This window comes from Anneissia japonica, unplaced genomic scaffold (assembly GCF_011630105.1).
Source record: "Anneissia japonica isolate Jap-2015-1 unplaced genomic scaffold, ASM1163010v1 scaffold288116_len470923_cov172, whole genome shotgun sequence".
NCBI lineage: Eukaryota > Metazoa > Echinodermata > Crinoidea > Comatulida > Comatulidae > Anneissia > Anneissia japonica.
In genome coordinates, this window is record NW_022724919.1 from 420,529 (window position 1) to 433,463 (window position 12,935).

Below are 12,935 nucleotides of genomic sequence, written 5' to 3' on the forward strand. Positions count from 1 at the left end.
ATAATAATAATAATAATAATAATAATAATAATAATAATAATAATAATAATAATAATAATAATAATAATAATAATAATAATAATAATAAAAACTTTTAAAGCGCCGGTATCCGTTAATAATTGGCCCTAACGGCCGCCCATACAAAAAAAAGATATATTGAGCAAAGATCTCTTAAGAAATCACCACAAATAAGACCTATCGATCAATCCGCTGGGTTACCTAGAGCTCCTCATCAAAAATAAAAAGCATCATATTTTTAATATGAATCGCCTACCACATATATGCTACTGTATAGCGAGAAGGCCTGTTTAAACATTAGATGGCGTAACCGTATTCGTTTCGGCTTTTTTTTTTTTTTTTTTTTGCGCGAAAAACTCACTACTGTATCACCAAAATACAGCCAAAACACTTCCATGATTGGAAAACAATCATAGATTATATCTGTCAATTTTATCCGACTCATGTTTGTGTGTGTTTTTTTTTGTTTTGTTTTGTTTTGTTTTTTTTGGTTATTTTATGAGCACTTTGTATACTCAACACAATTTCTATTATACTGAGTGTATGAAATGTCACATTATAATAAGGGGTTTACCTTCGTAGATTGGATGTTAAGATATGATAATTAAAAAAAATGACAATTACTTTTGTGATGTACCGGTAAATTATATATTATATCGTAAAGATTATTAGGTTATTCTTAGATTGTATTTTTTTTTTTTAAATATCCATTCAATATACAGGCCTATGTGTCTTTTTACCCCATTTTTAAAATGGACTATTCATAAATGTTAGTTCATACCTGGGCATCTTGATAGCTAATCACTTCAACTTTATTTAAACCAGCTTTATGATGCTAGGGATCAGTTGACGGAAACTGCAGAACGATCATCATCATTGGCAGGTAAGCAAATTAGACAGTTAGCAGTTGGAACAGGGTAGCGAAAGGGTGTGGGGAAATTGGGAAAGAGTGTGGGGGAAGGGTGGGATACTAACTAATGAGTCAAATATAAATTAATATTTCTAAAACACAGTTTTATTAGCGAGTTTTTCTCGGTTACGTTTAATGCGTGTGTAGAACCACTAGAACTAGATAGAAATAATGCCACCGTTGGACAAGGAAATTAGACAAACATTCTTCGAGCTTTCGTTACTAAGGCCCGACGGTGACGTTGAAATATCAGGCAAAGGTTCTCAATTTGTGCCATGGACCTTCATGCGAATGATAGGCATTTTTAACCTTGGTGGGGACGTCAACACGTCAACACGAAACAGCAGGAGAGAAAGGGGTGTGTAGCTGATTCAGGAATTCGAAATAAGGGTGGTGGGGGGAGGAAGGGGGCAGGCAGGGACTTTCACAAATGTGGGATAGGCCTACCCCATGAGCGCCACCATCATTATGGTACCTCTAGATTGCCGCAAATGACACTCTCTTTGTTAAATTTTATATATTACTGCACACATTGATCCATCAGCAGTGACTTCCATGAAACAATTGATAATACAAATATTTAAAACACATGCAAATATGAATTTGCGGGGAATGGGTTATTTCAAGGAGAATCTTGCTTGTTTGCGGAGTGCGGAAGGTCATCCCGATTTCCTGTAGACTCCCGCGTGTTCCGGGAGAGACTTGGGACTCCTGTTATAAAGGGCCTCGCTGGTATGTGGGGGGTGGGGGATGAGATTACAATTATATAGTTAATGCTGGAGAATAATAATTTTAATTATTAATAGTTTTTAGCACTAGAAAGTACTGGATAAATACATTGGCGTATCTAGTGATGCTCGGGAACCCCCCCCCCCCCACCAGTCGCCCCATTTAAAATGTTAAGAGGGAAAAAAAACCATGCCTAAAAGTAGATAAAATCACCTCATATCAGCTTATTTTACCATAAAAATGTACTAAAGCACAAAAGCTCGCATGTACGGTATTAGTTATCGAACACACATTTAATCATCAATTAAAATTTACATAGAAAAAGTAATAAAACATCTTAATTAAGTTAGAAATTGGGATCAATGGTTTGTCAGTGAAAAAATGGCGTCCGGTTGAACGCTTTTTGCAACGATAGCAACGGAGTAGTATCACGTGGTATCGTGACGTAACACTATAGTACTCTATAGACATCTACCAATAAGTAGATGTATTCGAGTCTATTGTCAAAGATAAACTTCACCTACCAGTAATAAAATATTTTCAATTACGTGAAGTAACCGCTACTATCCAGAAACAGTGCTTTAATATGTAGGGCCTACTTTTAAACAGGTTTTTTTTTTTCTTCTTTTTTTTTTATCATCATCATTTCATCATTGTCTCGGAAACATTACAAAACACCGTAAGCCTATTGTGAAGCAGAACAATTTCAATGCATTTTTGTGGAGCATTAAGGCTACCTATGACAATAAAAAAAAATAATGGTTTGATTGATGACTTGAAAGGCCTACTCTCCTCTATCTTTGTTTATTGTCTCCCATCAGCAATAACAGCTGAAAAATGCAAGTAGGTTTTTAAAATAGAAGTGATAGTAATGTCGAATTCACCATTACCGTCAAGTAAAGTTTATTTTTAAATCATTTAATACGCATGCCCTATCATAATATGTTTTGTAAATGTACATGTGTTTTGTGAAGAAAATGGATGTAGTGCTGGTATAGTGGATGTAGTGTAGATGTAGTGTAGTTGTAAGTTCATTCATTCATTCATTCATTTGGTCAATATTAACATATACAAGGAAAAACAAACAAAAAACACTATTAAAACCATTTAAAACAGTAATTCAAAAGTGTAGATGTCGTAGTAATAGATGTCGTAATAGATGTATAGTAATAGATGTAGTGTAGATACAGTGGCTGTTGAGATGAAAAAATATCAGATTTCATCTCTATATCTGTCTCTTATACACATCTAGATGTGTATAAGAGACAGGTAATATACTGTATATAAAACAAGTTAAAAAATATGTTTATATCATTAATTAATAATAAGTTGTCGTATTATTTATTATTTATAATTATTTTATGATATCATTATTATCAGAGAAGAATTACATGGAGTATAAAAATCTCCCTAATACTTGTTGGGACTGAACTCGCCCTTAGAATTTTAAGGTAAAAACCATTAGCGCTCAATATGCTTACCGAGATTATAAATGAGAGCATGAATGGAATTGTCCATGACGCGTTTACATTACTATAACGCACTAAAATTGCACTTAAATTGCAATAAAGTTCATTTAAACATCATCGCTTGGGAAAATTAATGCTTTAACTCGCATGACTCAAGTTTATTTGAATAAGGTGATATAATAATTCAAAATAAAGCAATACAATTTTTTAAATGCATTTATAATGATGTTTTAGAGTTAACCGTATAATAAATATTCATAAAAAGAATCATAATGATGTATAACATATATTTATACTTAAAAAAAACAAAAACAAAACTCCGGGACAATGAATACCTGGACTGAAATTAGTCAATGGCGGTAAAAAAGTAAGCAATTTATCATGATCATAATCATAATCATCAACATTATAATCATCATAATCATCATCATCAATTCCATCATCGTCATCATCATCACCGCCAACATCATCATCATTGTCATGATGATCATTACAATTATCACAATCATCATCATCGCCATGAACATGATCATCATCGTCATCAGCACGTCCTCATCATTGTCATCATTGTCGAAATCATCATCATCATCTTCGTCAATTTTATTATTATTATTATTATTATTATTATTATTATTATTATTATTATTATTCATTTTATGATTACTATCATTTATGTTAGTAATCCTATTATGAAAAAAGAGTGAAGTACAAGAGGTTTTATCTGACTAAACAGCTATAGACAATAGATAGACAATATAGACAGCCTAGACAATGTAAACAATAGGCCTATACTAAAAAATGACACACTTAAAGCGGGAGGTCGTCATGATTTAATGCAGATACCCAACGTTTAAGGTGAGAGTCTGAACCCTCCTTACTAATGTTATGGCAAAATCAGTGGCATATCTACGGGGCGGTGGCCTTGGGATATCCCAACAAATCTTCCGAGGCTACCATCCCCCGAAGTAAAAAAAAAAAGTACGTGCAAGCAGTTTAAAATGATCTCATATCACTTAATTGCCAGACAGATGTCCTCCCTTAATCATAGGCATGCGCTTAATGTAGGCCTTAACCTACGCATAGAGAACATTCTATTTTCTCTATGACCTACGTAAATAGACGACATAAAGATTCAACACATTTGACGCACCACCTGTTGAGTGCCACCGATATAAACGGTGTATGTCATTAACTTACTATTACATTCGAGCTTAATTATCAGTAGGGCCAATGCTTACGTCATAGAAACCATTCTGGTCATTCTACTAATTTGGCGTTTTGTCATAGTCTTCTTTCTACACATTGTACCGTAATCAAACTTAACCATTGTTCTGGCTTCTGAGTACAGGTCATGTTATCGATTACGTGTTAGCTGAACTATGGAAGACCAAGGCTGGGACATCGATTTGGTTGTCAAGATACTGAGGCGGCAAAAAGAGCTTATGCTTGCCCCTGAGACAAGCAAATCATACGAAGCACGCCTAGATTTTACACAACAGGATGTGATATGCGAATTACAGGTATTGATGGCCTGTCGATTAAAAAAAAACAGTGTAAAGCACTCCACACTATCATTTTTCTTCTTGACAAAAGAAAACTGTTGTATGCTCATATATAGGCACATCATGATGTGATGTCATCATGACATTAGACATGTGATATTGTAAAAAAAAAAAATGTTGATAGTCTGTACAGGGCTTTAATGCACGCGCGCGTATGCATTAATCAATTAATTATGCATACAAGTGAACCATAAAGCTCTGTCTACATTGTCAAATTATATGTAGATATGCCCATATTTGGGTGTAACATGACATCATTATGCCCATATATGGGCACATCAAACAAATTTGTCGCATAAATTATATAGTGTGGACAGCTTTAAGCAAATTATTTAAGTTATTTAAATCAATAAATAGCGGCACGGATGAAACTAATTCATGAACAGTTACCAGGCGTATGGATGTGTGCTTTTATTTTTAAATTGATAAATTATCTCTTAACAGAACGTTATAAAAAGATACGTGTTTATTTTGATTACTCCTATCAACGATTAGATAATATACATACAGAAACTGATAACGCACGTTCAAAAAGTGTAAGGAAGAAAGACTTACAAGATATAGATAACTCATATTTTTATTGAATAAAATAATTTTACATGCACAATGGAACGTGTTTAGCCTATATTTTATGGGAATGGAACAAAAACAACAGGTTGATTGTGTTACCCAAACTAATGTATTTTAGCCTGGAAGATTAAGAAACTCAAGTACCGTACCGTAACACAGAGAAGATCATTGTTATTGTTATGTAGGGCAAATGTAATCATGAAATACAAACAATGCCTTGTAGTGTAAACACATGCTTAACGCGTTGTATACCACAATGTAGGCCCATATCTTGGTTAATGACTCGTATGTTTTATGTTGCTATTTCTCGTAGAAAATATGGCGTGAAGTAGATTACCAAGTGCTGGATGAATTAGGCGTTGAGATACCACCGAAATTTCCCGGTATTCTCGCCTATGTTCACAAGAGGTACGCCGGCAATCAGCAGGTACAGTATTTAATATTAAATTTACACACGTATTACCATACGTCAAAAAACTGTGTACAGACACATAATATTAAACCATTAAATCTACTACCAACTAAATCGAATATAATCTACAAATTTTTGGTTTTTTTTCCATAACGAATAACATTTGAAGAATTAGCTTGCATCACGTCGGAGTTGGTTTCTTACGTCAAATCTATCGATGAACTATAGTTAAATTAAATATTGTATATATATATATATATATATATATATATATATATTGTATATATATATAATATATTTGATGATTTATATATAATTTAATAGTATTAAAGGCTATCTTGATTTGTATTATGCTACTATTTAATTCCAGCCGTACGCTCATTGTGTAATAGAGTGTACCTGGTTCCTCTTATTTACTTTTTAAAATGTATATGTATAAAGCATTGCCGCAAGACGATTTAGAGTTGAGCTGTTCACGTGTTACATTTTTATAATAAAATATCTCTTCGGAGATCTCGTCTTGTCGTTTAAGATGCTCAATAAGAGGGCGTATCACATTGATTTCTGTTTAAAATGTGTGCTCCAAATACTAGTGTTGTATTGGCATACCGCAGAGTGCGAAATGAATTGTCTCCAATCGGATTCAAACTTCCTATTCTTTACTGTTTTTTATTTTAAAAAAATATTTTTATGTTGAGAAGACCTATCTACATAATAGGTATATCTAACGAGAGAATCTAATGAATGAAAATGTAATGGCGTTCAATGAATCGGGAATCAGGCGTATGGATGAATCGGGAAATTTCGGTTGGGATCCTATGTAAATTCATCTTTAGTTAGTCTTAGCAAAGAGTACTGCAAGAGGTCCGACTGCCCTGATTTTGTATGCACACAATGTAACGTTTAAAAAAGTACTGCCACAAGATAGAGGGCACCCTATAACCATTCGAATAGAGTTCGCTCGAAACTCGTTCTTTAAAGACACACCCCTACGTGGCAGTAGTTTTAAAAATAGGATTACGTTTTAAAGAAACCATGAGAGTCGGAGCTATCGAGTTTAACGCAAACAATCCATCTCACACCCAACCCCAAAATGGAAAAAAAAAATATTAAAAAAAAAAAAAAAAATTGAACGCTATAAATGTCAAATTAAAGACAATTTAGAATAAACATTTTAAATCTGAGAATCAATTTTTGGGTATATACTATTGTTACATCACAGTTTTTTTTTCCGCCTCAGTGGGTCTAGGCCTGTCTCTTATACACATCTAGATGTGTATAAGAGACAGATCGTCATGAACATGATCATCATCGTCATCAGCACGTCCTCATCATTGTCATCATTGTCGAAATCATCATCATCATCTTCGTCAATTTTATTATTATTATTATTATTATTATTATTATTATTATTATTATTATTATTATTCATATTATGATTACTATCATTTATGTTAGTAATCCTATTATGAAAAAAGAGTGAAGTACAAGAGGTTTTATCTGACTAAACAGCTATAGACAATAGATAGACAATATATACAGCCTAAATTGAACGCTATAAATGTCAAATTAAAGACAATTTAGAATAAACATTTTAAATCTGAGAATCAATTTTTGGGTATATACTATTGTTACATCACAGTTTTTTTTCCGCCTCAGTGGGTCTAGGCTTTCCTGGCATTTGCCATTCCCTCCTGTTGTCATTACAAAACATATGTTATGTATCTAAAATTGAACGTCAGCAATATTGTCAAATTAAGACACTTGGAAAAAGATGATTTTTTTAGAGTGCTATTTTAAGAGTGCTTTTAGTACTTACCCCCCTTGGAAAACTTGAATGTCACCTGACCACCTCCCGATTAACGAGTCTAGCTAAGGGCTGCTCACATCGCTAAAGTTATAGGCTCAACATTCTTGTCTGTCAAGTTCAAGAAAGTGCAATCAGACGTTGTCAATCGATTGAAGTGTTCATTAATCATTAGGCCTAACTTTCTTTTTACGTAGGTTTTTAAGGAACTAGACTACATCACACACAGTGGGCCATACAAAGATATCCTCCAAGTGGGGTCAACATATCCTGATGTTGAGTTGGTATCTGTAGAATCGCAGGAGAAGTACCCACTCTCAAGACTGCATCTCCACAAAGAACGCCCCCTACTCATTGTTACGTCATCAGCATCCTGACCCCCGTTTCAGGTAGTTATTACTACTAGATTACAGCTTAATCTTTCATTACTTAAATATTATTATTATTATTATTATTATTATTATTATTATTACTAATACTGTATTATTATTATTACTATTGTTATAATTTTTACTTTATTATATTATTGTTACCGTAACGTTATCGTTATTGTCATCATCATCATTATGATTATTATCATCATAATAATTAATATCATATTACTATTATTGTAGTTGTCGTCATCTATACAATGTTAATTTAAGTTAATATATTTCTTAATATAAAACAATTTATAACATTATTAATATGTTAAACAATAATACTAATAAAAATATCAACAGCAATAAATAGACTTTAGCTCTCGGACTGATATTTCTTTCTATTATATTCATTATTATTTATTAATACTATTATTGTTAAATTATTTCTTTAATAACATAACTATTATTATTATTTATTTAACTAATTTGGGCTTTGTGCTCTACCGTAGAATGAAATAGTATTTGTAGGCAGTTAACAGCGCACTTAGATATTAAATCATAAATATCTTAAAAGATATTAACTAAAAATAAATTTTATTGCATTAAAACCGAAAGTGGAAACCGAACGTATCCGTCTTGAGGACCTGAGAGAATTTGCTAACATTTTATTACTACTTATCCTGGAGTAATCTTTAAAATTCAGCAATGCGGAAAATAATCCTGTATAACGTGTGATTCTAAAGCTGATAATTTAGTTTTGGAGGAGTTTGAAACATAGTTTGTCACCTGTGTACATTTGATAATGTACGGTTGTGACTTGGACTGCCAGCTTTGAGGTCAGGGGCTCGAAACTCTCGCACATGTGCAAGTCGCTTGTATCCTTAAGCAAGGCACTTTATCTACGTTTGTCTCTACCCGGGAGTATAAACAGTGGTGGCGCCTTGATTTGCCTGACAGGGGTCCAGGTCCCCGACGGTGGGGGGGGGGGAATTGTCCCCCCCCCACGAAAAAAAGTTCAACTTATTAAAAACGATTGATTGTTCATGATAATGAATACTTAATTGTAATGCTTATTTAGCGCCATCCTATTATTTTCATGTGTGCACTTTTCCTAATTTTCGCACCATTTTCTTTATAATTCAAATTTACTAATTTTTAAATTCGTTCATTCACTATTTTACGTGTGATATACTATCCCCATCTCCACCCCCTCTTCACACTAGTTTCTTAAAGTAATGTCTGACAAAAAAATATCGGAAACTTCAAAAAATCAACAAACATTTGAATACTAATTTAAAAGGATCGAATAATAATATTCTTTATTAACTTTCAATGAATAATAAAAAATATAGTTTTCGATGATTTACAGGCATTTTACTATAACAATTCTTAAAATGATTACCAGCCAATTTAATAGTCTATATGAAAGTGTATAGAAAAGGTATAATAATACTGTAAATTAATTAGGCAATATAAATATATGTTCTTTACAGACAATAGGCCTACATCTTCAAATTATGCATAATTTCCATCTTTCGGTATAAGTACACTTTAACAGCTTGTCGACCTTTCTTTAATATTTGTCGTCATTTTTAACACAGGCCATCTTAAGGGGCGGCGGACTCTACAATCTGTATGCCGACTATAAAGATACGGTGGATTTTTTATGTATATATCAGACTGAAGCTCATCCTAAAGAGATGTGGAATCTAGGATCTATCCTAAGCAGTATATCACACCACGCTACGATGGACGACAGAAAAGAAGCAGCAATGTAAGTTGGACGCGGGTGGGCCAGCGGGGTCTGGACCCAGCCGTCAAGGTATCAGTCAGGAAAAATAGCTAGAATCATTTTGTAAGCCACATACAGCGGACCAGGCCTCATCCATCGTGGAGCTAAGGTGGGTGGGGCCAATCTGTTGGGGATCGATCGACAATATAGATTGTGTATAGTATATATATTACATCGCTATTAGTTACTATCGTTATTAAATACTGTACATACAACTTTGATTGGTACATACAACTTTAATTATGGTGTATATAATAATTATGAGTGTGGGTGGGTGTTGTGTATATGTTATTTTGATTGTTAGTTGTTAGTTCCAATAGGTAATGTAGGCCTAAACACCTGGCCCATCTACTGTATGTTATACGTAAGTATATCCCCTTTAGCAGTGTCACTCCTTATCATCCCATGCTCGATACCATTTCCTGCCACAAAACCTATCTCCATTAAAGAAATTTAAGCGCCAGAAACATTTTTATAACGTTCGCGAACGTTGCGGTTTTGCTATATATGGTCATGATGTGATGTCATCATGACCATATTTAGACATGTCACTTGTTTTTGGCGAATGAATTTTGATAGTATGGACAGGACTTTATTACCTTTCTTTGTATGTTTCCATTTACTTTTGCCTTTTCTGTCACATTCAATGAGCCTCACCGGAGTCTCAATTAAACTTTGCAACTGACCAATCAGAACAGAGCACGTGTTGCTTAAGAGGCGGGGCCAGGAATACGTGTATGTCTCACGAAAACAAAACATTACGTTTATGATCGCGCACATCAGATGTCTGCCTTATTGATAATCCAAGAAAAGGGGTGGGGAAAGGGCTTTAGTGGATGATGCTCTATCTATGTTAGTAACATTGCGCGGGTTCTAGACACATATTCCAATCCTATTCGTATGTTTATGAAGCCCTTTCTTAGTCTGAACTGCGCATGTCCATATCAAGGTCCATCGACATAAGAAATCACACATCATAAGGTAGTTTCAAAATGTTGCAAACAGTTTATTATTATTATTAGGCCTATCATATTTTTTGTGTGTGTTTTCGTTTATGTGCTTCGACCTTGTTCAATCTCTCCAGTTGGAAAAGCGCCTGAAATTGACTTATTTTATTTATTTTAGGAACTTGATCAAGATAGATGAAGAACACTACTCCTTATTTACAAGTGATCCATTCTCTAATACTAAAATCCGTTTGGTTTGCGATAACATGGACAACACCTTCAGATCATCGTTCAACGCCCATCCGGACAGGATTTTTCTTATACAAGGCGAAAAGTTAACCTACCTCGGACGAACTATTTTTTCACAAATGTCTGAACCGATGAAGTTGATGACAGATGAAGCCCGGCAATTACTTAAAGAGATTATCGGATAAACAGAATCAGTAAAAGAAATTCTCAGTAATATAAAAACTCTCTCAGGTTTCGTGTTTCGTGTATTCTCTATTTGAAAAACGAAAATATTTTAACTAGACATTTCATTATCATTTATCTTTGATAACCAGGGAGCTAAGTTAATGGTGAAGATTGTAAATTGATTGAAATCTCCAGAAAAAAATGTCTTTCAATTTTAAAATAGTGAAATTACAATGAAACGTATACTGTACATTGTAGGCGTGATTAACTCCTCACACACACTGGGCCATACCGTCCCCATGTAGGCCTAGATTGTGACTGCGTGGATCTACGTGAACGAAAGTGTGCTATAAATACTAAAATTTGGATAACTTCCAATGTGGTAGTACAGAATGTACTGTATATTTAGACTCTACTCCTATACTGTATTCAAAAATGTACTTTATGCGTTCAGCTATAAGTCTTATCAATGGCAAAATTTGTTATTTGAATTGCAAACTTCGTATTAGTAGCTTTCAATATTGAAAAGTATAACGAGATTGCGTTCTCTTTCCATTTCGAACTTTATAAACTATTTGATTATTAGAGATGTTCAATGTTTTATTGAATGCTTGTTTTACGATTGAAGAACAGAAAGTATATTCATGCTATGCCCTATGCTATGGAATACTTTATTCAAATATCATTATAAAAATTAAAACTATAGGGGCGACAATCATGTTCATAAGAGGAACAATAGATACTCGTCATAAAATATTGAAGGTAATTTATAGTCTTATAATATTTAATAAAACTTTAATTAAATTTAAATTTATTCACTCAAAAATGCAAAGCATAATGTCAGGCTGGCATGAGGAAAACTTGAAGCTGAATCTCTGTTTACGCTATCAAATTTTATTTTACTAAAATCGTATGCCCATATAGTCATGATGTGCCTATATAGGGTCATGATGTCATCAGGACCATATTCAGGCATGTCGCATGTTTTTTAACAAATTAAATTTAGTCTGGCCAGGTCTTGAGGAACACTTGAAGCTAAATATCAATTCACACTATCACATTTTATTTTATTTAAAAAAAACTGTTGTTTGCCCTTATATGTGTCATGATGCGACTATATATGGTCATGATGTGATGTCATCATGACCATATTTAGGCATGTCACATGTTTTTGTCAAATGAAATTTTATAGTGTTAACAGGGCTTAAGCTTGTAAACAATGTGTTCTCCGGCAAAATTTATTTATATCAGTACATAAGTTTTTCATTATTGAAGAAACAAGAAAAACCTCAATTAAAATCCATTTAGACCTATACTTGTTAAGTAACTATTCTTTATAATGAACTACTCAATAAATTATCTACACTACCGTTCAGTTGATATTAGTTACACTGCGATGTATTTGCTTACATTATGAAGATTAAAATTATTGTGTTGGGGATGTTTGTGAATTTGTCGTATGTATTTATACTAGGCCTAGGTTTCGTGTAAGGAACACCCCCGGGAACCTCTCCCCATGGTTCCATCGCCGGGATTCCAAACCGACGCCTTCTCGGTTGGTATCAATTGAGTTATAGGCCAAGCTAGTAATAGTATACCGCACTGAATTTCTTAATCATGTACGTACTTGTGAATTCGTGGCCATTTATATGTTTTAAGTTAAACAATAACGTTCAAGACCACAATGACAACAATTTGGTAAATGTAGATTCTGCAGCCTAATCGTTTGATGAATTGTCTTAATACGCTACTGTTTCATTTCGAAAATGAATAAATGTTCTACTTCACAAATGTATATAATGTGCAATTTTTGTAGTCGTCTTTACAAAAGTTTGGTTTACGATCGACAATAGTAATATATTTATATATATATATTACTATTATATAAATAATATATATATATATATACAGTATATAAATTTCTATTAAGCTCTATCTGAGAT

General features: G+C 33.3%; 1 long non-coding RNA gene across 1 annotated transcript; it reads left to right on the forward strand.

Annotated features, from left to right (window-relative positions):
- Positions 1–800: 800 nt before the first annotated feature.
- On the forward strand, positions 801–12,787 carry LOC117112621. The gene is made up of 6 exons (XR_004446064.1): positions 801–901; positions 4,475–4,646; positions 5,572–5,685; positions 7,675–7,866; positions 9,441–9,613; positions 10,757–12,787. It is a non-coding gene; the product is annotated as an uncharacterized LOC117112621 (long non-coding RNA).
- Positions 12,788–12,935: the final 148 nt, after the last annotated feature.